General features: G+C 38.5%; 1 protein-coding gene across 1 annotated transcript in view; it reads right to left on the bottom strand.

Annotated features, from left to right (window-relative positions):
- The window catches only part of SEMA6D (semaphorin 6D), a 277,603-nt gene extending 273,777 nt beyond the window's left edge, over window positions 1-3,826 (bottom strand). The window contains exon 1 of the mRNA XM_072043616.1: window positions 3,809-3,826. The gene's annotated coding sequence lies outside the window, so the exon portion shown is untranslated. The remainder of the gene's footprint in view (window positions 1-3,808) is intronic.
- Window positions 3,827-25,958: the final 22,132 nt, after the last annotated feature.

Raw genomic sequence — 25,958 nt, 5'->3', positions numbered from 1 at the left:
TGTACACACACTATATACACGGATATACATTCGTATATATATACATGTATATATATACACGGATATACTATATGTATAAAATACACATATAGTGTGTATTTATGCATTAACTTTTTAATTTAACCAGAAGATGACTTCTGTTATCAAACCAGTCACAAAATTGTAGCATATTGCATTTGATATAGGATGATTGATTTAACAACAAAATTACTTGGGCATAATGAAGACATTTTACATTCAGTTTAGCAAAAGCTATTTATTAGTACAAGTGCACTAAGATGTATCTAAACCGAGAGGAAGCTTTGGCATTGTAATTCTGCAGTTCTCATTCTTTCTGCTGTGCCTCTCTGCTACCTGCACAAGCCATCTGCCACCCACAGGTTAGGCACATCTGCAGCAAGCACATCAGCAAACAGTGCAGTGCTAATAATTGACACTCAAGAATGAAGCACTGTACAATTTTTCCTTGTTTCTCAATCTACTTCCTAATAATTTCTTGAATCATCAATTTGTAAATGTCTGTATATCAAGAGTTAATTTTAATGGAATCGTGATGACCAGAATGAAGACAGATGTAATATACTGGAGTTACTAGGATGTGTACCTTCTATGACTCCTTAATTCAGTAATGAATGAGCATTTTATAAGATATATCAGCATCATTAATTTGGTCTTTTAACAGAGAACACCAAATTTTTGCATTGCACTTAGCATTTGAGCTATCAAAGAGAAACAGTGTAAACAGCATTCAAATCTTTTAAGACTGAAGTACTTAGTATTCTTCCATTTAGCAGCAAGTTATGAAGTTTCATTTAAAAAGTGTGATTTTACCAATTAGCTCATCCTACTCAAAGACACACATACCATTGGGAAATATGAAAATGGTTTATTAAATCAAAAGATATGACTGCACTTAGCTAGCACATGGGCATTAGAGATCACATATTCCCTATAGATGAATCCCCATGGCATCACAGGCTGATTTGGCTTGCCAGTATTACATTAGTAAACCATCTAATCCAATTTAGAACAGACCAAGAATGTTCCATCCATTATGGTATTTCTACTGTCATTAGAAGCAGACTGATCGAATAAGCATCCTAAATCAGCCTGCAGTATGCAAGTAAACCACTGTGACTTGCCCAGCAAGATTTTTTTTTTCAAATAGTTTTGAAAATTAAGGGGAAAAAAAAAAGACATCAAAAGATGGAAGCTCTCTGTGTGATTTTCGTTTCTGAATGCTTGCAGGCAGCAAAATTTCTTGGTATTTCAGTGCATAAGATTCTTCATTGTAAGGTAGCAGTACAGAACACCGTGGACTTAAAGATATGAGAGGCTCCTTATTCTGCAGCAAGCTTGTTTTTAAGGAAAACAGTAGAAAAACAAACAAACAAACAAACAAAAAACAAACAAAAAAAACAACACAAAACAAAACAAAAACACCACAATAAACAGTAATAAACAAAGTAGGCTGAATGAGGGCAGAGCATTATACTACTCTCACAAATAAAATTTGCTGTACAAAATAGGAGTAGCCATAGTAATAAAATCTATCAATCAAATATATTACAAAGGTTGTGATAGAAAGGATGAAAAGAGAGACCAAACTTTGTATTCACGCAAAATGAGAAACACTCTAGTGCATTACAAAAATAATATTTTCATTCCAAACTGGTATACCTGAAAGGAAAACAGTTCTCCAATAAAGTAGTAAATATATGAATAAAGTGTTGGCAATAGTTCTGTGAGATGACACAGCTATCACAGAGGTTTCAGAAAAGGACTAGGCTGCAGCTTGGAAAAGCTAGGAATCAAACTGAATAAAATAATCAAAATGGCACATAACCTTTGCAGCCCTCTGAGACCTGTCACATTCTACCATCCAGACCATGCAGGTCATAGCCACACTGTTTAAGCAATCACCCATAAAGAAGGAATGCTGCACTGATGCACAAGTTGGTGAATACCTGCTCCTGTTCAACAGATAAGGGCTCACATGTATGTGAATGATTCACTTGTATTTAATGGTAAAGTCGTTCATCTGTCCGTCAAACAGCTCTTAATATTGTCTGAACTCCCTGCATAATGGAGTTAGAAAGGAAACTATTGATCCTTTATACACTATCTATGGAAAAAGTGACTGATAGCCAGAAGAGCCGAAATGGACCTGACAAGGATTGTTTCCACTGCAACTTGTTATGTATCTGGACCAAAGACAGTTTTGCAATAAAGAAAAGCATGTACAGATCAAGGACATGACCATTCTTGCAAAGTGTACAGATGCATTTTTTTAAAATTATTTTTTTTTTATTTTTTTATTTTGGAAGTTCCTCTTTCCTGTATCTTCCTTCCCACCTCCCTGAAAATACTGAAAGTTTGGGCATCTCAACTCAGATTGTTATGGGAGGGGATTTATAACCCAAAAAAATGTTTCCAGGTTTTTGTTCTTTTAATGAAAACAAATCTTTACTTTTGAAGGAAAAAAAACACCTTCCGTGGTAGAAAAAAAAAAAAAAAAAAAGGAACACCTCAATGAGCACTTAATTTTCTGCTGGAAAAAGTTGAAGACAATTTACAACATTTTTTTTTAACAGAATTCTACTCAAATTTCTCTTCAAAAATTAAATCTTTTCACAGCACTAAATTGAAAAACTCAAAGTCTCAATTAAATCCGAGAGAAATAAAATAGGAGAATAAAATAGGAGAAATCTCAGCAAACTCAATAATCCACCCTTGAATACAATAACAAACTTGCACAAAGTCTCTGCTCTTGTTTATCCACATCCTTTTGATCCGAACAGGCCTGGACCTGGCAAACTCTTCTCAGCAGGACATGGAAAACCACACTCAGGCAGCTAGCACTTGGGAAATCTGTTCTACCCTTTGCTTACACTGGGTGTAGCAGTGCCAAACATTATTACTGTTTTTAATAGAAAAAACCTGGACTGCAGCAGTAAATCATACTCCTTCCAAAGCTGATTACTTGTCAAATGTTTATCAGTGTAAATTAAAAATGTACCTGATTAACAAAATCCAAAGGGTTGTTCTGAGGTAAAAAGGCCTCAGCCTTACAATTTCTCTAATAAACTTCCATTTTGTTCCACAGTAGAACACATCAGATTTACCAAATAAAATTACGAAATTTCTGAACAAAAGTGAAAATGCTTTGTAGAAATAATTAGTAAGCACTGGACTGAATTATGGCCACATCTTTCCTCCCTATGAAACAGCGAGTAGAAGAGTGACATTTTGTTTTTGCCTCTTTTGCAAGGCAGAGAAATATTCTGCTTCTTTACTTTTCCCTCTAGCTTGGCTTATCTGGGTTGGAAGAACATGAGGTGAGTATACTGGGGAGAGGGAACAAATCCTTCCCTGTTTTGTGCTCTTCAGGAAGCTGGTACAGATCCACCTTTTCCCTGTCCACAAGTGTTGATCTTACCCATGCACCAACTAGTGCTTCCTTGGCAAAAGTCTGTTTTCCCTAACACATTATGAAAATAGAGCCGTCTCATTAATGATAGGCACTGGTCTGAGATGCCAGCAGGGAGACAGAAACAGAGACACAAAGAGGGATGGAGGTTCTTCTGATGGGCAATTTTGCCTGCTGCTAAATAATCTTCCCTATAGCAGTGACTTCCTGGGCATTGAACAATCAACCTGATGTCTCAAATAAATGCCCAGAGACCTAAGTGGGTGAACCCAGACCCAAAAGTTCAACCCTTAATCATCAGACCGATAGGGGAAGGCAAACTGTAATTTGAAGTCTTGTCATTATAAGAATGTGATGGGAACTCCATTGAGTACTCACCCATAGGATGATTTCTCACTGTTGATTCTTCCCAGCTGCCAATGAAGTTTGCAGGAGCTGCTGCTGGTCCTCAGCATCTTCAGAACTTAAAATCACAATGACACAAAGCAGGTATCTGACAAAGAAAAGACACAAATTCACTGATCACATTGGTGAAGAAGGAAAGATATTTCTCGGTATAGAAACAAATAACATTCCACCATTTTGTTTGTTTATATGGTGGTTACTGTTCTAGCAAAGGAGACAATACAGAGAGAAAACTAAATTTTCTTCTGACACAAATTCACCTAAGTGAAAGAGAGAGTACCAGGACAGGACTCTGCCTTGCATCTATAGTACCATGAAAATTATCACTTACTAATGAATTATATTTTAGTTGAAAGGAAAAATAAATGTTGCAATGACTGAGCTTATATCTCCCAATATCTCCAAAGGCAATTGCTTACCATGGGAGATCATTATACAAAGAGGCAAATATTACAATCCTACACACATCATAAGTGCTGAATTTTACTTGTAATGAACAATATTTTTGCTTACTACAGATGCAGCTTCTCTAAGGAGTTAAGGTGTGCCAGTGGAATGTTTCAATTGCTTATCTACAATTTTGCTAGCTCCAGTATTCTCAAACTAGTAGCTGTCCTGAAAAGGCTATGCTGGTTTTGTGCAAGGAGAGCACAGACACCTTTTGATAAGCCAGGCAATTTCCTGGGGCAATGTGCTGATCAACACACTGAGCTGAAACATCTGCAGGATAAAGGTTTGTGTCTGAAAACCCTGTGTTTGATGCCCATAATTGTGACAAAGTCATTGCATATTCTGCTCAATGCTTTTTCTGTTTCAGCACTTTCTCACTGTACAAAGAAGCTCCAGCAGCCTCTTAAATGTGGTTGGTAACTCAAAGTACATTTGGGAAAGCAGCCAGAGAGAAAGGCTTTTCTTCTGCATGTTTTGCTGCCTTTCTGTAAAGTGACAGAAAAATTAAAGATGCACATTTGCTATCTTTGCAGGGTTTCCCCTAAGGAAGAAAAAAAAGAGAGAGAGAGAGTTTGAAATATATATTTTTTATTAGTAGTACTGTTTACATTAGAGAGGCTTAAAGCCACTTAAAATCTGTCATGTCAACATCTAGGTAGCTAGTTTTAAATCTGTATGCCATTACCTTTTTAAACTATAACAATGTAAATGTCTACTCTATCTCAGAATGGACTCTGCAGAGCTGTCAAATATGCTTTTCCTCTGTGCTAAACATAATTTGAAAAATTCTGCAGGCCAAAGCATTTCCTGTTCTTTACAAAGCACTGTGTTCTACAGACAACGCAGACAGGAAGAAGACTAAGGCTGAGACACAAATGCCCTCAACCCTGGTAGCAGAATTCACTAATCCTGGTTACAGAGGAAATTCACTGGAGACTGAAGACCAAATGAGGGGCAAGACACCTCACTGAATGAATAGGAAAAATAAATAAAAAATAATAAAAAATAAAAAATAATAAAAAATAAATAGAAAACTGTATCTGAAGTCTAGTCTCGCTCTACAAATATCTACTCTGTATATCAAGGTACCAGAACGGACTACCTAACCTTACTCTTTGTGGGTCTCCAGTGCATCGCTTCACCTGCATAAAGCAGCTCTGCCAAGAAGTATCATCAGCACAGTTAGTGTTCTGCCTAGGCATATCTACTTCATTTACTCCTTTACAGTTTTCTCTGTGCCGAATCTTATGAAACCTTTCTGTACACTTGCCCAGGCCCTATTTAAGGGTGAAGGGTGCCTCAACTTTGGTCAGAGCCTGCAGTGGGGATGCTTGTAGCATTTCCTTTGACAAAGTGGCTTTGATTTTGCCTGAAGAAGGCATAGGGAATACCTCACACTTCTTAAAGTTATACTCTCAGCTGCTCAAATGTTATATAGAACTTGGGAACAGCCATACTAATACCACAGCAACCTTTGCACACCATTGGCTATCACTAGCTAAACTCAACATTTTGCTCATGTGTTCTGCACAGGTCATCATCTGGGAAGGCCAAGTGCAAGAACACCTTGTCTGTCTTTCAGAATGGCTGCAGGGGGAAGTAAGTGCTCAGCTCAACCAAAATGGGCAAACTGCCTTTCAGAAGGTGCCAGCGTTCCCTAGGCATTGAAGAGGCTGAGCAGGGCTTTTGTGTGATTCAGTCACTTGGGTCTTCATCTACGTGTACAGAATTCTTTTTGATGGACTTAAAACACTTCCAAAATGAATGAGCTAAATTTCCAGGCACCGTAACTGTCCAGACATTTTCCCTGACAGTAAAATCCCTCTCTTAGCTCTGCAGACAATGTACAGCATACAAGACGGTCCTCCATTGCTTTTACAAACTAGGTCATGATGTTTGGAATATGTTTGGAAAGAGTGGTGAGTATCAGGCCTTGTTTTTTCATCCTGCTTGCACCTCCCAGCTGTCAGAGGAGAGTCTGCTTCTCCTCTGAATATAAGGGCTGCTGGTTGCCAGTGCTTTCAGTAAATGCAGAGGAGGCTAAAAGCCATTTGAGCACACAGATGAAAGTACCTGCATATGGATCACAGGCTGCTTAGCCTTAGAAGCTTATAAGGTTTCTATTTAAAAAGAGTAATTTAAAATACTTATAAATACTTATGAATGTCAAATGATTTCTGTAGTCTGTAGCCTTAATTACAGTGATCATATTAGATTTATCTTTTTTTTATTATTATTATTATTATTATTATTTTTTTAGTTGTAGAATATATTTAGTGATGGAGCTTGAATCTTAACCGGAAAAGGAAAGAAGGAAGAAAAGATTAAAGAAATAAGGAAAGAAATAAAGACAAAATGATTAAATTTTATAGCCTGATCCAGAGCCACTGGAATTGACTAGAAAACCTTCCACTGACCTCAGCACACTTTCCTATCAAAAAATGTTGTCCAGAACAAACTTTACAGATAAATTAGAAAGCTCAGAATCATGGGCTAGTAATACAGAGACTTCAACAGATATTTTATTAGGGTCAAGCTGAAAAGATGCTGTTATAAACCTACTGATCTCCTTACCTTTCAAATCAAGATGTGTCAGTGGGAGGAAAAATGACAAAGGTGCTTTGTCAGTGAAAGGGAAATCCAGAGCTCCCTTATGGGATGCCACATGTACTAATCCTGTTTGTCTCGCTTGCAAAAGAATTCTTCAAAGTTAAAGCACTCTAGGGATTTATTGAGCACTTTTCAAACTTCAACTAGATTTAGCAAGTGAAGCAGTTTCAAAGTCTCTAGATTAGTACTACACAATCAGTCTCATATAAATGGGCATGACAAGGCGCAATGTGATGTTTCAGGCATTGACAGTTTACAAGTTTCTGAAGACAAAGGTACCTTTCCACTTGCAAAACAAGGATGAAAAGATTGTTCTACAATTTTATGGGTAGAATTGCTTAGGAAGATGAGGGTTTGCCCTGCTGTCTGTTGTCAGATGACTCGTACTGCACTTGTGTTCATCACAATGATGTTAACAGGATTGGCAATGCTTAACAGCTTTTCTACAACTTGGATACTGCCTTGTTGAATAGTTAGATTTTTAAAAGGTTATAAAGAAGACCTGCACAGATACAATTTAGGGCACGTTTATCATAAAAAAAATATGCTAAATTCTGTTACCCGTAAGTGTAAATGAATATACTGGAGCCTTCAGTGGGTCAGGATTTCACTGTGTGATCTTCAAGTACCAAAGATTTTCTCAACTGAGAGGAGCTGAAAGAAGCTTCTGAAGCCAAGATAACCTATGCTATCATTTGCAGCCACTATTATATTTTGTGTTCTATGCCTTTGGCAGAGAAACTTAAGTTCCAGTAGGAAGAAAAAGGTTCATTTTTAGAATTGTTTAAAAGAAAGAACTATGAAATTGTGGAATATATATATATTAATCTTTCAAATTTTAAAAAGGAGAATTTCATAATTAAGCAAAGTGGTTGGTGGAGAAGCACTAGCAAAAAAGTTGACATTTTCCTTCTGTTTAATTATTTCCCCCACATTTTCAAACTGTGAGAAGTTCAACCGACTCTACCTGTTACCTGTACTCCTAATCAAGCATATTAATATTAAAACCCCACAGCTGCAAGCCACAGAATGCAACACTCTCTCATTAAAACAAAGCCTTGGTTGGGATGCTTGGCAAGTCTGAGCCAACTGGTCCCTTAGATATGTGAGTAACGTATCTATAGCCTGTGGTGAAAGTACTCTAGAAAAATAGCAGGGAGAGAGAGGTATTTAGCTCTTCAGCCATACAGTAAGATTAACTTTAAGACCTGTTTCAGTGTACATTAATTTAGGCAAGTAGGGAATCCTCTAGATCCAGGGGGACAATGGAGCATGATATTGTCGTGCATTACTAACATTATTAACGTGCATTACTAACTTCATACATGTGGCACTCGAGCCAGTGCATGAGTAAATAGGTAGAGCCAAACAGGCCATGAGTCAATGGGCCAGAGTGAGGTCCGGTTGGACTGGTGCAGCACAATCAAGAAGAGTGATCTCAGAGAGATCTGCATACAAGAGAAGTTCATCTCTCCCTGGGTGTACTGTCTACATCTACAGTTATCTTACCATTTATACCTATGAACATTAAGATAATGTTAATGTGAATTGTACACATCTTGCCTCTGCTTTGTTACAACTCTTGGGTTTCAAAACAAGCTCAAAGAAACATAATTCTGAAAATACTGCCCGTCATTTGAAAGACTGAAATAATCCTATTGCAGTATTTTTTTGCAGCATAGTGTAGTTTAACTACAATAGTTCACTCATTAGCAATTAGACTAGTTTATTTCTATGTTTATTAGACTAGTGTATTTCTATGAGTCTATAAGAACACTTGACCTGTGGTTTAAGGTGATAGCTTACAATAACAATAATGTGCAACATACAGAGTTACTAAAGACGGAGCTTGCTGATATAGCTAGGGATCCTCCATCCCTTCTGACAGCAAATACTTCAGCAGAATTCCCAATTGTGCAGGAAGATTTCGACTTTGTGGGTTACTTCATTTTTGGAAAAGCAATTAGCTGAAAGATTAAATTATTTCCACCCTTGGGTATTTTATACATAAAACAATTTGGGATGATGGAGTCAGGCTTGCAGATATATCAGTAGAAGTGGAACTCTTTCCTTTTCCCTGGTTATGCTTCTGCAATCAGATTGACAACAGTAGGATTACAGAAGTATAACTAAGAACAAAATTTGCATATTCACATATGTCTTAGTGTCTTTGAACAAAACATCCATTTGATGGTTAAAATTACCATTACCTGCTTGTATTTATTCACAGTGCTACAGTGAGTTTTTGAAGAAAGAATTTGACTAGGCTGTCTTAGTTAGTTGAAGATTCACAGTTGCAATAACACTAGAAACAAATACTTATTTTTCAACTTATTTTTCAAATGATTGTGAGCATTTTGTACATCATTCTCATATGAATGAAAGGCATGATGCACAATCACTTTTGCCAGCAATTTCAAATAAAGGCTCTGGTTTTAGGTAACATTATAAACATACAGTGAACTAGGACAACATAATAATATGGCATGTCAAACTTGTAGCTGTAGGCAAAGAAAAATGAAGAAGGAAGAATAGCTCCAACATAGTATTATAGCACAATAAAAATCTGCTCATTAAGTTTCATAAATTCCATTACAAAGTTTAATGCATATGTTTACATCACTAATACAGTCTGAAGCCTGTGTTACAAGGCTTTCAGCTGGAAATTGCTTCACTTTACAAATTTTCATTTGAAGTCCTTTAAAAAATTATGTCAAAATAAAGGAACTAATTATTCTCCCAGCTTCCTAAGCATATCTTTATTATTGGCAGTATGGTTTGTAAAACATCAAAATCAGGTTGTCACACAGAGATTAAGGCTGGGATTTTCAGCAGAAGCTAAGGGAGTTAGGCACTCAAGTCCTTTTGAATTTCAATGAGTCAGGAGCATTAATTTCCCTTATGCTACTTTGAAAATTTCAGCATAAATATTAACAACTAACTTTTAACAAGCATTTGGTCATTGCTTTCAATTATCTCAAATATGGCAATGGCTACGTCCTTTTCCCACAAAGGTCTTTTCCCATGAGCAATTTTTGGGGGATGCTGTTATATGCATAATATCACAAAAAGGATCTCCTAAATTTACCTCACTATTCAGGCCCAGCAGAGTTTACATATGCTATTTATTGCTTAGGTCTTTTATGCTCTCTCTTGTATCTCCCCAAGACGCTCTATGTTAGGAGCAACATCCAATTCACTTCATGTAATTTGACTGATATTACTGAGAGAGAAAACACGGGAAAGAAAAGTCAGAATACAGAAGAACAAGAAGGTATGGATATTCTAATTATTCCATGAAAACATGCATCCTGAAAAAAGTCAAATGCTGACACTTGACAGAAATATTTAAATGAGCTCCAATTTCACTTTAATTATATAATAGAACTACTTTTTTTATACCGTTCATTTTTAATTCCAGCATTACTGCTCAGCTTTAACACCTTGAAATATGTGTGATTCCAAGCAATACATGATGCAGAGAGCTGTAGATTTTTATTAGAAGTTGGCTCAGTTGCTGTGCCAGACTAGTACCCGACAAAGTGCTCTGTGCACATGTGCAATGATTTATGCAAGTTGCCATGCAGTTTTGGAAAGTTAAATATAACACAAATTGTATTTGCATGGATATCATGCAGACATCAATAATAGTTGTGTATTGTTCCACTCTGCTTTTTATATCAGGGAAGCAACTTGCTCTTGGAGTGAAGTTGGCCTCAATATAGTACTCATGTAGAGTGAAATGCAACCCCTTAGCATATCTGATGCTGATGTAGCCTATTCTGCCTTCATCTCCTTTGTTATCTGTTCCTTTCTCTTTCCCAGAAGTATACTGTGAGGCACTGATACCACTGAGAGTGCTCAGATTTATAACTGGGAGATGACGAAACCACATGTAAACACCAGTCTGCTTGCCGTCAGCTCCTCTGAACTCAAGGTTCACCCTTCACATGGTGAAGTATCAATATCTCATCTGTAATAAGAAGGTATTAATCCTGGTTTTCTATTCTCATTAGTTTTTTTTACTGCTTCTGCTGAATAATTCTTGTTGATTGTTGCTATTCTTCCTCTCTTTCTCTCCCCAAGTCACTCCATCAATTTATGAATTGTAAGATGTAATTCTTCTTATCATAATATTTCTTCCTTTTGATTCCATAAGGGGGTTGAGGCTGTGTCTCTCAGTCACAGATTGCAGTCCTTACATGTGTCTTGCTAAACATGAAGCAATTTATCTAGCCCACAGTCTGGAAAAACTTGCAGTGCCAGTCCCCTACAAATTGTTTTACAAGTATGCTTTGTTTCATTAATTTTGCAAGCTGAAGGAGGGTACCTAATACTACTCTAACAGCCTCAGTTTACTTTCTGTTATAACTTTACCATAGAACCAGATATACATGTCCCTATACGCTTTATATTTTCATAGAGTACTGCTGGCAGGAGATTTGTGGCTGCTGCACATACATGTACATAGTAACGAAGAATGCAGTTGGAAGTATTAGACTCTTGGTAATTCAGCATATCCCCACTAAGTCCAAATAATTGTATCCGCTTATACGAGGGATAAATTTTGCTTTTTGGAAACTATACAGAAATCAAATATTTGCTTTGATATTTGATTCGTCCATAGGTTTATCCTGTTTCAACTTGTAACTGTGACAACATAAAGAGGTAACGATATAAAGGTAGTATTATAGAGCACTGCACAATGAGAAGTGAGAAAAGCTCATCAAACATATTTTAGGTTAACAGCAGAATCTATACATGATTTTACATTCTGTCAGCTCCAAAACTGACCAAGCTATTCTCTGTCCTCTACATATTTAAATATATTTCAAGGGAAATGGTGTAAGTAGGAAGAACCACCTTCCCTGGACATGAGACAGCAATCTGCCCATACATATGATTGCCACAGAAAGGAAGATAAGCAATTTCTTTCCCTTTCAATGAGGATAGAACAGGACAGAAAATATTAGCCTTATCATGCAACAAAAATTATTTAGCTAACATAAGCAAAAGTTTACTAGCTATTAGGACAGTGAGATATTAAAGAAACCACTTAGAAGGACTGACAAGCTTTTAAGAACAAATAAGGCAAACATCTGCCAGAAACACTTCATTTTTTATTTTTGTCCCTGCACAAGGATTTGGCTAGCATGTCTCTCCACATCCCCTCTGGGCAAGATTCTATGATTAATAAACAGATCACATGCTAAGTAGATATCTTAGAGGAGGAAACTGCAACAACACAACATAACAAGGTTCAAAATTCTGCTTTTATACTGCAGCACGTGAAGTCCCTCAAAGGCAACAGCAGTGCTAGGACCGCACTACCTGTAGCAGCAGAGCAGACCATAAGGGATGTCCTGCAGAGGTACTCTCAGAGCTGCAGTGGCACCTGTCGTGTGCTAAGCCTGCCCCTCCATGGCCTGGCAGATATTTGCAGCAGCAGCAGTGCTCTGAACCCGTTACCTTCTGCTCTGGAGGTGCAGCACTCTGCAACTGAGATTCTTTGGAGAGCTATGGTAGGGCACATGGCATTTCTGCCACAGCATCTTTGTAACTTCCTTAGCTCTAGCGTAGCAAAAATACTCTGAGTGTATTATGCTCAGGGACCTGTCAGAAGGGATGTACACCTTTGTATACTAACAGAGAGAACAAGTCAACTATGAGTAGGAGTCTATTGCATTAAATAGTTAAAAAAAAAAAAAAAAGAAAAAAGAAAAAAGATAAGAGGTCTCAGAGGAGAAGAAAAGAACAGGAATATTTAGGTAATTAAGGTGATTTCATACAGTCTAGACCTGATGATTTTCATCCTAAAATATGCAGAGAACAAGCTGAAAGAATCTCATAAGTGATTGTCTACAGTAACTTGGAGAAAGAAGGTGGTAGAAGGATAAACACAGTCCTAATATTAAAAAAAGCATATCTGTGGCAGAGGCTTGGGGGGCAAGAGTGGCTGGAAATTTTTATTGAATAGCTTAACTTCAACTCTTGGGGGAAAAAAAGGAACTAAAAGTTATTGTAAGTACCTGGCAGATGACAAGAAGACAGGTAACAGCCAACATGCATTCTGCAAGAACAAATTACTGCCAACAAATATCATTTCCCTCTGTGACACAGTAAGGAGGCAGCCATCTCAGGGAGAAGCTGTGCTCTGTCCTGGATCTGGTTCTATTCAAACTTTCAGGATGGAGAGCTGCTTTCTAAACTTGCAGATGACACCAGACAAGGAGGTTTTCAGGTCTGCTGGAGCATTGGAACAGAAATCAAAATGATTTTGACTAACTTAAAAAGTAGTATGAAAAAAAAAAAAAGAAAAAAGAAAAAACAAACCAAGGCCAAAGATAAGGAGAAATGTTTATGCAGGAACAAGCAGAAACAAAAATGCAACAGTGAGGACAGCAAGAGAGCCAGGTAGCAGATTACAAAATGAGTGTAAATCAACTGCACTGTGTTGTCTGCAGAGAGTGACTGCTGCCTGGGTTGCATCAAAGCCCGGTTTTAGCATCTCTTCTGAACACTGAAGAGAGCTGTGGAAAAGCTGAAGACAATCTGGAGAAGGGAAAGAGGAGTGAAAAAAGACCGAGAGAATTATGACAAGGAATTTGGGTAGTTCAGCCTAAGGAAAGAAACAGTGTGTATGGGGTGTTTGAGGAATATAGCAGTCTTAAAGCACACAAATGCCAGTTGCCAGGAGGAATACAATACTGTTTGGGTCCAGATGAACAGGGCATATCATAGTGGGTAATTATAGGAAGGAAGATTTTTAACTAATAGGAGAGACGCTAAAGCTTGGAAACACTTCATCTGGGGAGACTGGAAAGTTCTTGCTAATGGAAGCCCTGAGCATAAGGTTAGGTGAACATCTGACAGGGCTGACATCACTATCCTGCATATACTGCTTTGAAGGATGCAGATGGACTAGAAGATATAGGAATGTACCTTTTAGCCCTGTTTTTCCTATTTTTGCCTTGAAGGAACTCTATTAACTTGTGTGAGCTTAACTCCTGAACTTTATTATTTCCTATAGTTCCACATCTGTCAGTAAAGTCTTCTTCTTCCCCTTTACAATTCTAACTTATTTCAACATTAGAGGAAAATATATCTATTTCTTGCTTCCCAACCGCTTGAACAGCGGTTTCGATACTCTAAATCTGACAGAATTTTTGCATTTGTATTAGCATAAAATACTTCAAGCTGTTCACAGATTGAATTTAATCCTCCTTTCAATAATCCAAATTTAAATCCTCATTTCAATTATCTCTATATTTTGTAGAATCCCTCAAATGATTTAACACTGAAGTATTATGTGTTATAATTTAAAACTCAAAAGTTATGAATGAAAGCAGATTATATCTTATTAAAATGTTAATTCCAGTCCTTTGAGATAACTGTAACTACAAGCAATTGGTTAATGTGTCAGAAATAAACACTGTCAAAAATAATTGAACTAAAACAAGCATATGGACCCCATTCACTTCAGAAAAATGTCAGGAAAGTAGAATTATAGGACTGATTTTTAAGAGCACACATACAGGTAAAGACCTAATACCCATGAACAATATTTCTGCATACTTCTTTATGTATCTATATTTCAAATTTCAATTTTCCCTTCTGCATTTGTATATTGAACTTAAATTCTAGGACTTTCACAACACCATGGAGTAACGCCATTCCTGGGTTACCTTCCCATGATTATACAACTGGCACACTAAAGGAAGTACACAGAGCTGGAAGAAACCCTGCTTGTTCAGCCCTGCTCTAAGTGGATGATGACCAACCAACAGAGAATTTGGTAAAGGATTTGAGGCTATCCAGGATTATCTCATGACAAGTAGACTTGAAAATTGTAAAAGGGTCAAAATGTATTCTTAACAGTACCTAGACAAATTAATTAAGAAAGGAAACAACACTAAGATATGTAGGAGGTAAGATGTATTGCTCTTAAGTCGTATTGTTCAACACCTCAGTGCACCTCAGATTTACTGGAGTTGTTCCCATTCAACATGGCTGCAAATCAGCAGGGCCCCTCACTTTAATCTCATGAGCAGCTGCACTGCAATCAATTACACTACTCATGTGAGTAAGCAGAGGAGAAGCTGACCTTTATAGAGGTAACAATAGATAGTTCCCATTTACCGATAAAGTAGGAGTAGATAAATCAATCCTAAAAAGCACTTTGGATAACATTATATTAAGTCTTCACTATAAAAATCAAATCAAATGACATCCCACATAGGAGGGGCTCAGGTATCATCCCATCCCCTCCTGGGATTCATTCAACTCACTGTCTTTTATCAACAAACAAGTCAACAAGTCCATGGCTAAAGCAAAAAGCAAAGGTGAAAATACATCACTGCAAAGCATACAAGCATGAACAACAAAACAATGAGCAACCACAGCATAATACTGGAGGAATGAGGGGTTTAAAGCTCACAGTACTACATCCCTCAACTAGTATTATTTTAGCAAATATTTTTCTTCAAAAACTTCACTTAAAAAGAAAATGCACACACTGTTGTGCCTTTTTCCACTGGAAAGATAACCTTCAGAATCTAAATCTATGCACTTTTGCCCTGGTAATACAGTCTTGCAGAAAGCTGTCTCCAGCTAAACAATATCAGCAGAAAAAGGCATATAAACCTTCACTCTTCACTATGATATTCACCACAGTGAAGTGCTCATTTGAAACCCAAGCTGAAATCATTTTAAATGCTACTGTTCAGTCAGTCTAAGAAACATCTCACAGTCTGTTTCAGTTCTTGTGTAAATTGGGAACACATCAACAAAGTTTTACCATTTTGGTAGTCCTACCTATCAAGGTTTTTAAAAAGGCTTGAAAATATTTGGCTACTCTTGACCTTTCAACAAGCTGGTAACAGCACACACTATCTTGTGTTCCTCCTGGCCTCTTGCTGTGGAGTTCTAGGGCCAGCGGGAGTGTCCCTGGGGAGACCTGGAAGTGGTGCATGTTGAGCAAGTGTGCATGACAAGATATCACGGCAGAGCAAAAGGTGTGTTCATCCCCTATGCTCTCCTCTGGCTAAATGTGAGAAACTATAAAAAATGTACCATTCCTCAATTTAGCCTTACACAAGGCCATAAAAATACCGTATATAGGTACATAGAGGAACTCTAAATATGGTTCTCTGGGACTCAGTTTTCTGGTATTCAACTTAACAAATGGTCAATGAATTATCATCTCAAAAAAAAAAAAAAAAAAAAAGTTTATCTTAAAAAAGGAAGCAGTTACATTTTCTAAAAAGTATAAAGCAAACTCTTGTGTCAACAATGAGGACTTGTCCTAGCAAGCATCTTGAGTGGATATAGTTCTGTATAAAGAGAAAATGGATCACATACTTTCAAGATCAGTTGAATTCCTGTGATACTTTAAAATGCTTGATCCGCACCCCAATAAGAGGAATTACTACTCTTATCCTGTTATGTTTCCTCAAAAGATGCAAAAGCCTCTTCTCCTCCAGCCATAGAATACCATGCCACACTCAAGGATTTAATAACAGTTTCCTTTGTGCTCACTATGATCAAGCTTGTTTTACAGCTACTCCTCTTATTTGTGTTGCTGGGTTTGAAATGGCACTCTTACAAACAGTCAAGGCCATGTGTTCTATAATCCCACAAACATAAAGCAAAGCTGACTCCATCAGATTTCCTTGAAAGAAATCTGAAACATTCTTCATTTTTAAAACTCCATAAAAAACAAGTGAACTTTTCAAAATGACATTATTCTAAGAGAACAGTGAATCCTAATGCAGTGAGACAAGGATTCCTGAGGTCAGAAACATCAGCTTTACAGAAATGTCCTAAGGGATGCCTGAATGTATTATCTTGAGACCTTTAACCTCTCACTTAGGCCTTACTGCCCATCACTCCACTATCAATCTATTTCTAACATTTTACTTTGCTATGAACTTCTTGGAATGACAAGAGGATGATTCATAACATATAGCAAGGCTTCCAGGAAGCTTTTTCAGTCAAAGCTACAGGGTAAGTGAATCAGCCTTTTGCTTTCTCCCAGGAACTACTTATCTTCAATCTTTCAATTAAAGGTCAAAAAATGAAAGAGAACAGCTCAGTCATCTATTATGCTTTTCCTCCCTTTCCTATTGTAAGAAGTTCTGCTCTTTACATAGCTGTTTGAGATTGTTTTCAGTGGTAGGAATATAAAAAAAAAAAATCTTGCAAATTTAAAGAACAATAGGAAAAATACAGAGAATGGCAGCAATTCCTCTTGAAACTCTTTTGGTCATGAGGTAGTATAGATCATCTGACAGAAACAAATACAGAGCTTTTATCAGAAGTTATCAAATAGTATTTTTAGAGTGTCAAATTGATAGGCTTAAAGGCAAGTATTTCTCCGAGTTCTGCTTGGTCAGCAAGGAAAATACAGAAAAAGAATTATATGATTGCTGTTTGGTTTTGTTGTCTGAATTTCAGGGCTGGGGGGAACTGATTTTGGATCTTATCTGACATGCACATGGTGAAAAGTAACCAAGGGCATGGATTAGCATACTATGCCTATTTCATCATTGCCCAATGGCCCTGTTCTACCACTTCAGTCAGAGCTCAGATGGATCAGTGGGCAGACATAAGCGTCGTTAAAGAATACCCTTGGCATTGAGAGTCTCTGAGCAGGTTACAGAAACAGCTTTGCTTGCCCTGTGCCAGCTGCAGGCACAAGTCTAATGCAAACAGCGCGATTTTGAGGAGAGAAGAGTCACTAGACAGGAAAGCATATGAACAACAACAAAAAGTAATGGAAATTAAAGGAAAAAAAAAAAGTGAACGGGTCAAACCAAAACAATTTGAGATTTCCTTCTGTGTTGTCTCTTCTACGAAGAAAAAAAAAAAAGTAATACTCCAGAAAAATTAAAAAAAACAAACACACAAACACGTTTGGTTTGAGGCAAGGAAAAACAGTTTACTTCATCTAACCCAGTCAGTTTACCTATTATGTTAATGAAGGTTTGTGTTCTCATAAAAAGTATGTCACCAAGAAAGTTCCAAAGTTTATTTAATTTTCTTAAAATTCTTTGGCCTTCATAAAAATTCCTTACATTGTCCCCATTTCTATTTTATTCCTCACAAACCCTGATCATTGCCAAAAAACAAAACAAAACAATGACAACAAAAAGAAACAAACACTCATACTGTCGTAACATTATCCCTCAGTTAGTTATTTATAAGTGGGCAAAAACTGGTAAAGCCCTCCAAGCTGGAGACCTCACACCTGGCTGGGCTGGACTTTGACTTTTCTTGAGACGAACAGGGGAGCCCCAGCCAACCTCCACCGTTTTGTCCCCATGCTGCAGCCTGGATGTGCAAGTCTCCCTGCCCCACACTGTGCAGCACCAGCAGTCAGGAGCCAGATGCCTTCCCCAGGGAGGGGTGGCAGCAGGAGTTAATTCACATTTGGTGAGCTACAGCTATAGACTCAGGAGAACTATGATTTAATGCAACATTATCAGCTTGTTTGATAGATGAGCCCGTTAAGAATAACAGAAGCCAGCTGCTGAGTATGCCAGTGGAGCCTGGCACGGTCTGAGCAGCACACGCAGGAGGCTTAGCACCACCCGCTGCCGCCCGCCGCAGCCTGCACTCACTCCCTGCGCCTGTGTGCCCAGTGAGTACAGCCGCCTTCAACACAAAGGCAATTCCGTATATCTGGGGATAAAAGATGATTAATGGTTAATTCCAAATTAAATTGAAATCACAAGATTGAATTTCCTTCATGAATGACAGTGTGTGTTAGTGTTAGTAGCTGTGTCACAAAACAGCTCCATTTTGCTTGTTCATTACAGAGCCGATAATGGGACTAACAGAGCATGTGCAACAAATGTTTGCTTTCTGCAGCTCCTGACACGGGTTCAGCTCTGCGTGCCGTTCAACAATGGGAGAGCTCAAGCACAGGCTGCCTATTTGTCACCTGGCTACCCTTGCACACTGCTATACCTCTTGATATAGATGAAACAGAGCTGCTGTTTGTTCCCTCTCAAAGAAGGAAATGTTCTTTTAAATCAGTAAATGATCCTTGGCACAGTTAAAGGAAAAAGTTTGCAAAGAAAATGTCGTCTCCACGACCTGAAAAGAGCCACATTCCTCTGCATCAGCTCCTCTCATTGCCTAGAATGGCACCGTGTGTATGTGAAAGAGACCTGAGTGAAGGGCGGGGCCCTAGTGAACCCACCCATCACCTTTCTAACATTTATAGATTTATTTTCTAGATAATTTAGAGTCTGAACTATGTCACAGATATTCTCAGCCATGTGTCCAAATCCATTCGCTTATGGTTCAAATATGCATCACTGAGATTTTTGCATGCTGATATGTTTTTTTAAGGGTTAAAATGATTCATTTCCCATCACTTATTTATCATTTCCCATCATATTTCTAGATGTAGCACAAGACTTCTTGGTTCTGCTGAATTCAATGGAACTGTAGATTTACATCACATATGCCTCTGGCTCATTTCTTTACAAGAACAGCCTTCTTTGAATTGTATAATTGGTAAAAGTTCAGACAACTGAACTTTTTGGAGCTCATAACAACTCTTGACTGATACCCACATTTCATGGAATCAGAAGCAATGTTTTGGTCTAGTGTTCTTATTTCTTCTACATGTTGTAAGGCTAAGACATGGGGTAAATTACAATGCTCCTATTTATTGCAGTGATACTATTGACCCCATGCTATTATGTGGTGCTGTCCAAGTGTGACTTGGCCTCCTGCTAAAGAGAGACACTGTTCCCAGCACTCCACATGCGCCTGCCTGGGGTTCCAATGTAGCAGTTTCCTCTGTATCCCATGATCTGAATGACGTATCCCTGCACCTCATTCTACAAAATCCAAGCCTGAATATTTTTGCCTACAAATTCCCTGCTCCCAAGTCTAAGAAACCATCCAAGATTTGTGTTTGCATGAACTTCTAAGGACCAAAGAGAGCTTGGAATGAGGAGATGCAACTTTCATATTATTATCAAAAACATTCAAAATCTGAAGGCACAAGAATGGTAAAGTGAAACCTGCTCCCATTTGTGGCTGACAACCTGGCCTCACCTTGACAATGTTCGAAGGCCATTTCTTCACAAAATTAAAGAAATCTTAAAAGTTGTGAGTTGTATTTTTCCGAGACAGACTGACTGAAGAGAAAAAGGGTCAAATTGACCCCTGGTGAGACTCTGTGGATCTCAAGGAAATGAATGTAAAGAAGTATCCTAAGGGTGAATTATGCTAAAATTGCAAAGGAAATGCTGCTTTAATGAGAAAAAAGTTCAAAGATGCAGAAATATATCAGTGAATTCATAGCAGATTTTCTAGAGTCAGACCAAGTTACAACAATCAAAAAATATAACTGAATTGAGACAGAAAAAGTAAAATAAAGGAGGGACCAGAACTACAGTAGGGTAAAGAATAAAGAGCATAGAGTCTATTGCTGTCCCTCTGGAGTCAGCTTTTTAGTAATCTACTTTTTAAAATATATTAAATATGCTGGCAAACATCCATGCACTTTACGTACGTCATCCATAGAAGAGTCTACCAGTCTATCATTCTCAACAGGCATTGAAAAGTAGTAAATACCCTCCTTGTTGTCTTCCGAAACTCTTCCAGGTCTGAGCTATCACTTCCACTGAAGGTTATATGACATTTGAGTAATGGAACATTTCCAAAACAAACCAAATGCTTTGAGAAAAAGGTAAAGACTGCAGATGCATTATCGACTGTAACAGTGCTAAGAGGACTCTGAAAGGAGAGCAAGGTGATATTCGATTGCTGAATTAATATTGTTATTTTAGTACAGGCATAAAAATGTATCTGACCACAGGTCAGATGCACCAGTCTGGTGCTGTGTGTAATTACACCAGCAATTATCTCCTTCCTAATGTAGTCCAAACGTAGACCCACCAATTGTTGCAAACGTCCATACAACATTAATTTATCATATCTTGCTAAAACATTTTATTCTTTTTGATAATGAACACCAGCAGTAAAGACAGCAGCCTCAAAGTGCACTGTCAGTCCTTTTACCCTAATAGCTCATGCAAACACAGTAGGCTTCCTGTCAACTTTCAGAGCCCTTAAATATAGAAAAAAGGCAGGACCACTCAAGAGTCAGCCTCTGTTCACTGGGAAGGGACTACCAGCACATTATAACAGATGCTCATCTTTGTGAAAAGAAGAAAAAAAAAAATCACATTTGCTTGGAACTGAAAAGTTGACTATGTACTATTCAGATATTCTGCACATCGCAACTATTCGGCTTTCCTCTGAGTGCGTATTTATACGGCAGGTGGCATTGTTAGTGAAGGAAGCACAGCACAAATGTTGAGTGACTCACTTTCCTAAATCTGAAGTTGAAAACCCTTTGATCAGACATTTCGTGCTTCACCATTCCGTTCTGAGAACAAACTAAGAACTACTTGTAGCAATGTGAGCAAGCAAGGCTTTCACGGAGTTTTAATGAATTAGGGTGCTTTGCTGAACAGCTTTGTATCTAGTTCTTGGCTAGTGTAAGATATTAATGGCAGTGACAGCTTAGCATACACTTTCCCAGATTCTGAACATTGGTGTATCTTGATGGACCAGAAAAAATAACTTCTGGAAAATAAAAGAAAAATATATTGTACTGGGGATGGATTTTTTTTTCTCTTATAAATGTAGATGCAGATCTTTGGTTGTACTTTGTACCTGCAAGCATAAAGCAACCTAGGAATCTGCTTTAAAATGCTTGTTTGACATGTCCTGTGATGTAAGAGACTGCTTGGGAAGCCTGAGCCAGCTGTGCATCATCTGCAGCCTGCCAGCCAGAGAGGGGGAACCCGCTGGCTAGACAGGGACACGAGGTGCTCCAGGCAGCCCCGCTGTGCCAACAGAGTCCCTGCAGGACTCATTAGTTGGCAAAGTTTCCAGCAGCTCTTTCAATGGCTTCTCCCCCTGGTGATGTTGGAAGCCGGGAAGAACACACAAGCTGAACTCCTTCCCCTGCTTCGTGAGCTGCCCTGAGATTTTGCCTCCCCACACTTTTCTTGTACAACATCACGGTCTGTTTCTCTCATTGCCAGTTTCAGTGAGTGAGTAATGCTGCGGGTGAGAGAGAAATGCTGTGGCTGATGTGTAGGGACATTTCCCAGGTTTTTGTTTCAACATACATTTGTCATGATATGCTGCCATTTCAACACAGCTTACCTGCTTTTAACTTTAATTAACTTCTGCTTCTAACACGTCATATATTGCTCGGAGTTTGAGAGCATGATAGGCAAACATTACAGTTGTTAAGCAGGTGAAAAATACCAACAATAAGCAGGGGATTTATTGTAATCAGTCAATATTCTCAGCCTTGCAACTGCTCAGTACTTTATGCTCCATAATTATATGGTTGCCACAGTGTAGCCATTCAACAGTGTTATAATTAGTGAGTAATTAACTGAAGAATTTGAAGACATGCTGCAGAGCACAAAGCATGTGTGCTGTTGATAGAAAAGGATACGTAAACTGTCTTCATGACAGTGTTCTGAAACCATCATGAAAACTCATTGTTTCTGTCTTGTGGTGATTTTCAGAACCTTTCAGGTGTTGGACAAGCTTGGCAACACTTATAGATGTTTTAGATCCTACCACAGCATTTAGACACTACACTTTTATTGAAATCAGCCATATTTGTCTGTCTTTGTGGATCTCGGCCTTATGCATACACATATACTGGGCTGCCTCAATACATCCATACACTCAGAGCTACATATCTCCCTCTATTGATATGTATATATATAATTACATGTATTTGTGTGTTGCTTATGCCTGTAGGGTTAAAAATTAAAGTTACGCTAATATAACTGAACCTATAGTAAGTAGTACATTAAAATAGCTATTCTGTTGGAGAAAACATTCCAGTTAAAGGCAATTTGCACATTTCAAAGATGCCCAGGTTGGTTTCTAATGTATCTTTAACTTTTTTAAACATTCGTGAATTACTAATATTTGTCGACATACATAATGAAGTTACAGTGGCAGCAATTCAGTGCAGCACAGAAAGCTTGTGTGAGCTTCTTTGGCAGCACTGAGCAGGAGAGAGCTGGACAGTGAAGGCAGAGGGGGATCTGCCCATTACCTGGCAAGGAAGCACCAGATATGGAGAGTAGAGAGGACTTGCAATTGTTACGCCAGATGAGGAAAAGAAATCAGCATAAGAAAAGCTGAATGCCACCCTGAAAGCTGCTCTCCATTTCTTGTGCCAAGTCTTGGCCTCTGCATAGGACCTGTGACATGTTTCACTTTGGTATTTCCAATCCATTGTCTTTTTTTTTTTTTTTCCCCAGCTCCTTATGTTATCCAAGTATTCCATGCTGTTTAAAGGCCCTTTCTTACCCTTTTGTTAGAATAGCAGCACTGCTAGCTGTGCATGCCCATACATAATCTACAGTAACCTTTGCCTGCACAGAGCTGGAACACCTCCCGATTGTGTTGTCATTAAGTGAATTATTTTACTTTTTCTGGTTTTGGTACCTGAAACATTTGGTCATAAATATATTGGAAAGACAGATGTTCCTTATGGAGTGACTGTGTCAGCTTGAATTTGACAGAACAAGCCAATGTAAGCTATTTGCTCTCCTGAACTGGAAAGAAAATAAAAAATCCTCAGTAAGCTATCAAACATAGCACAGCATCTACACATCTAAACACAACGGCCTATAATTTCTCAGTGAATGCCAGATGTGGAACAACGTAGGCAGTGCTAAAATCTACCTGTGACTTTCTAATGAAGCTCTCATTACTGCAGCCTCAAGTTTTTGATTAGCCAAGAGTTTCTAAAATTTACTATCATGTGAAGGGAACGTGATCTGGTATAATACCATCTAATCAGCTATTTCACAGGCTGATTTAGAAAGCCATGGTAGGAGATTTTGAAACAAACTTGATTTGGTAGCCTACTTGAAACATAGATTTTGAAATTAATGATGACAAAGCAAAAGCTGGTATTTTTAAATACTTTGTGGTCCACGTAGCACAAGCCACCATGTTTGCTATAACCCTTGTTCAGATTTCAGGAGTAGACAGGCCATGCTGCACTGAGCTGAGAGGAGTTTCTGGCACCCCTCCTGCTGCACAGCTGGCATTCTGTTCAGCTCTCTGCCACACAATGCAGTCACAGTCCCCTCATTGGACATGCTGCCCAATTTAAGCCTGAACTGCACCTGCCTTTGCCATGGGCACACTACTTTGGCTTACAGAAAAATTACATTGAGTCCTGTGGTGACAGAAGTGGGAATATGCAAGGGGAAAAAAAAAATCATGTTTCTTACACATAGAAAGCAAATGACCCTGGTACATGTGAGGAATATCAGCAGGACAGTCTGAGTAAGCAGATGTCGCTATTTATTTGCAAAACAGATTCGTCAGGAAGCCAGGCTGCCCTCCTGCTGCCCAGTAATATGCCTGAGCTTCACCTTCCTGATAACCCAGCAGTGAGAGAGAGATTTCAGCTTCATGCTTACATGCTCCTTTTCAACCTCTGCTTCTTTGTTGCAGTTGCCAAGAAAAGGACCTGTCTGGTAGCACTTAGCAGGATTTCCTGTCAAATTTTCATATCCATTAGATACCAGAAGAAGACCAAAATCTGCTTGAAAGTCATTACATGCAAAAGACCGGTCATCTGTAAAGGACCTGCATCAGATTTTCACCAGTGACCCAGGACCAAAAACCCTTCAGCTATGTAGCCCACTCTCTGGGGCTTACAGAGGTTAGATGAAAGTCATTTTGCAGTTGTTTTTAGTGGTGGCCTAAGAACCTCCAGCAACTTCAGTGAGGGCAAGGCCAAGAGCAAGGGCTTCTGAGGACCCTACTTGAAATGCGCACAAATTGAGATGTGTTCCCCTCACAGCACATAGGATTTATCATAGCTTCCCCACAAAGCTACTGTCATGTGCTTGCAGGCTTTTTGGCTAGGTATGCAGCTGACCCTAATTGTTTATCACTATTTCGAGATTAGCGGGGAAAAAGTGCTGTTTAGACTATCCTATTAGCAAGCTAATCAAAAAAGAGCACAGGCTATAAGCACACTGGTGTTCATCAAGGAGGAGCACTTTGCCATACCTAATGCCTCATTTTGGGGGGCAGGGTGTATAAATACACTACTACATCAATGGTGAATCAATTGATGTAGAAATTAGACGTCATGTACATCAACTTGGCCTTTATTGCTTTTCCAATATAGCTCATCTTATGCTCTCTTCATTACCATTAAATAATACTTGGGAAGTAGAGCTATTTTGCAGTCTCTCTATTTAAAAAGTGGACTTCTATTTCACAGATTTTTATTAATTTTATTTTTTTGTTCTTGACAAGACAGCCAAGAACACCTATCTGTGTTTGTTACTTTAGGTAGTAAAGCATTTAGGGAAACAAATGCAGAAGATGCTGCTTTAATCAAAACTGATAGCACTGAAATCCTGAGACAACACTTGCAGGATGCTGACAGAGCTCCTCCAAATCCTTTGGCAGCTCTGCATCCAGACTAAGTGGCAATGACTGTGGATAATAACGAGGTGTTTCTGAAAGGTTTCTGATGGAACTGTCAATGCCTACATGCCTCGTCTTTACTGAGGTAGCTGTTCCCCGATTTCAAATGGAGCATGTGTGCTTGTGTGTGCCGAGGGATGGGGGAGACCTTTTCATTGCTTCCAGGCAGACAGGAAATGGTGTCCTTTTCTGTGAGACAAGGATAACAGCTGTCATGAGCCTGGCCACTGTGCCTTGCCATCCTCTCCAGTATGTAGGCAGGTGTCCTGTTGGTGTGAGTTTTCTGCCCTAAACACACCTCTTTATCATATAGTTGGTCTTCTCTGGTACAGAGCAGGCCTAGACTGTCCAGATATGTCAGACATGCAACACATTGTCTGCTTTTTACCTCAGAAGCTCTGTTGCACAATTATATATAACATCCTCAGGATCCCTAAGTCAACCCAAGCACATTTCTGTGATGGCCCATAAAGAGGCTGTGGCAGAAACACATGACTTTGGCACTGTGTGCAGAACCAGGGAGTGCTAAAGCACA

Source organism: Anas platyrhynchos, chromosome 11 (genome assembly GCF_047663525.1).
Source record: "Anas platyrhynchos isolate ZD024472 breed Pekin duck chromosome 11, IASCAAS_PekinDuck_T2T, whole genome shotgun sequence".
Taxonomy (NCBI): Eukaryota; Metazoa; Chordata; class Aves; order Anseriformes; family Anatidae; genus Anas; species Anas platyrhynchos.
This window is presented reverse-complemented; position numbering and strand designations above follow the sequence as displayed.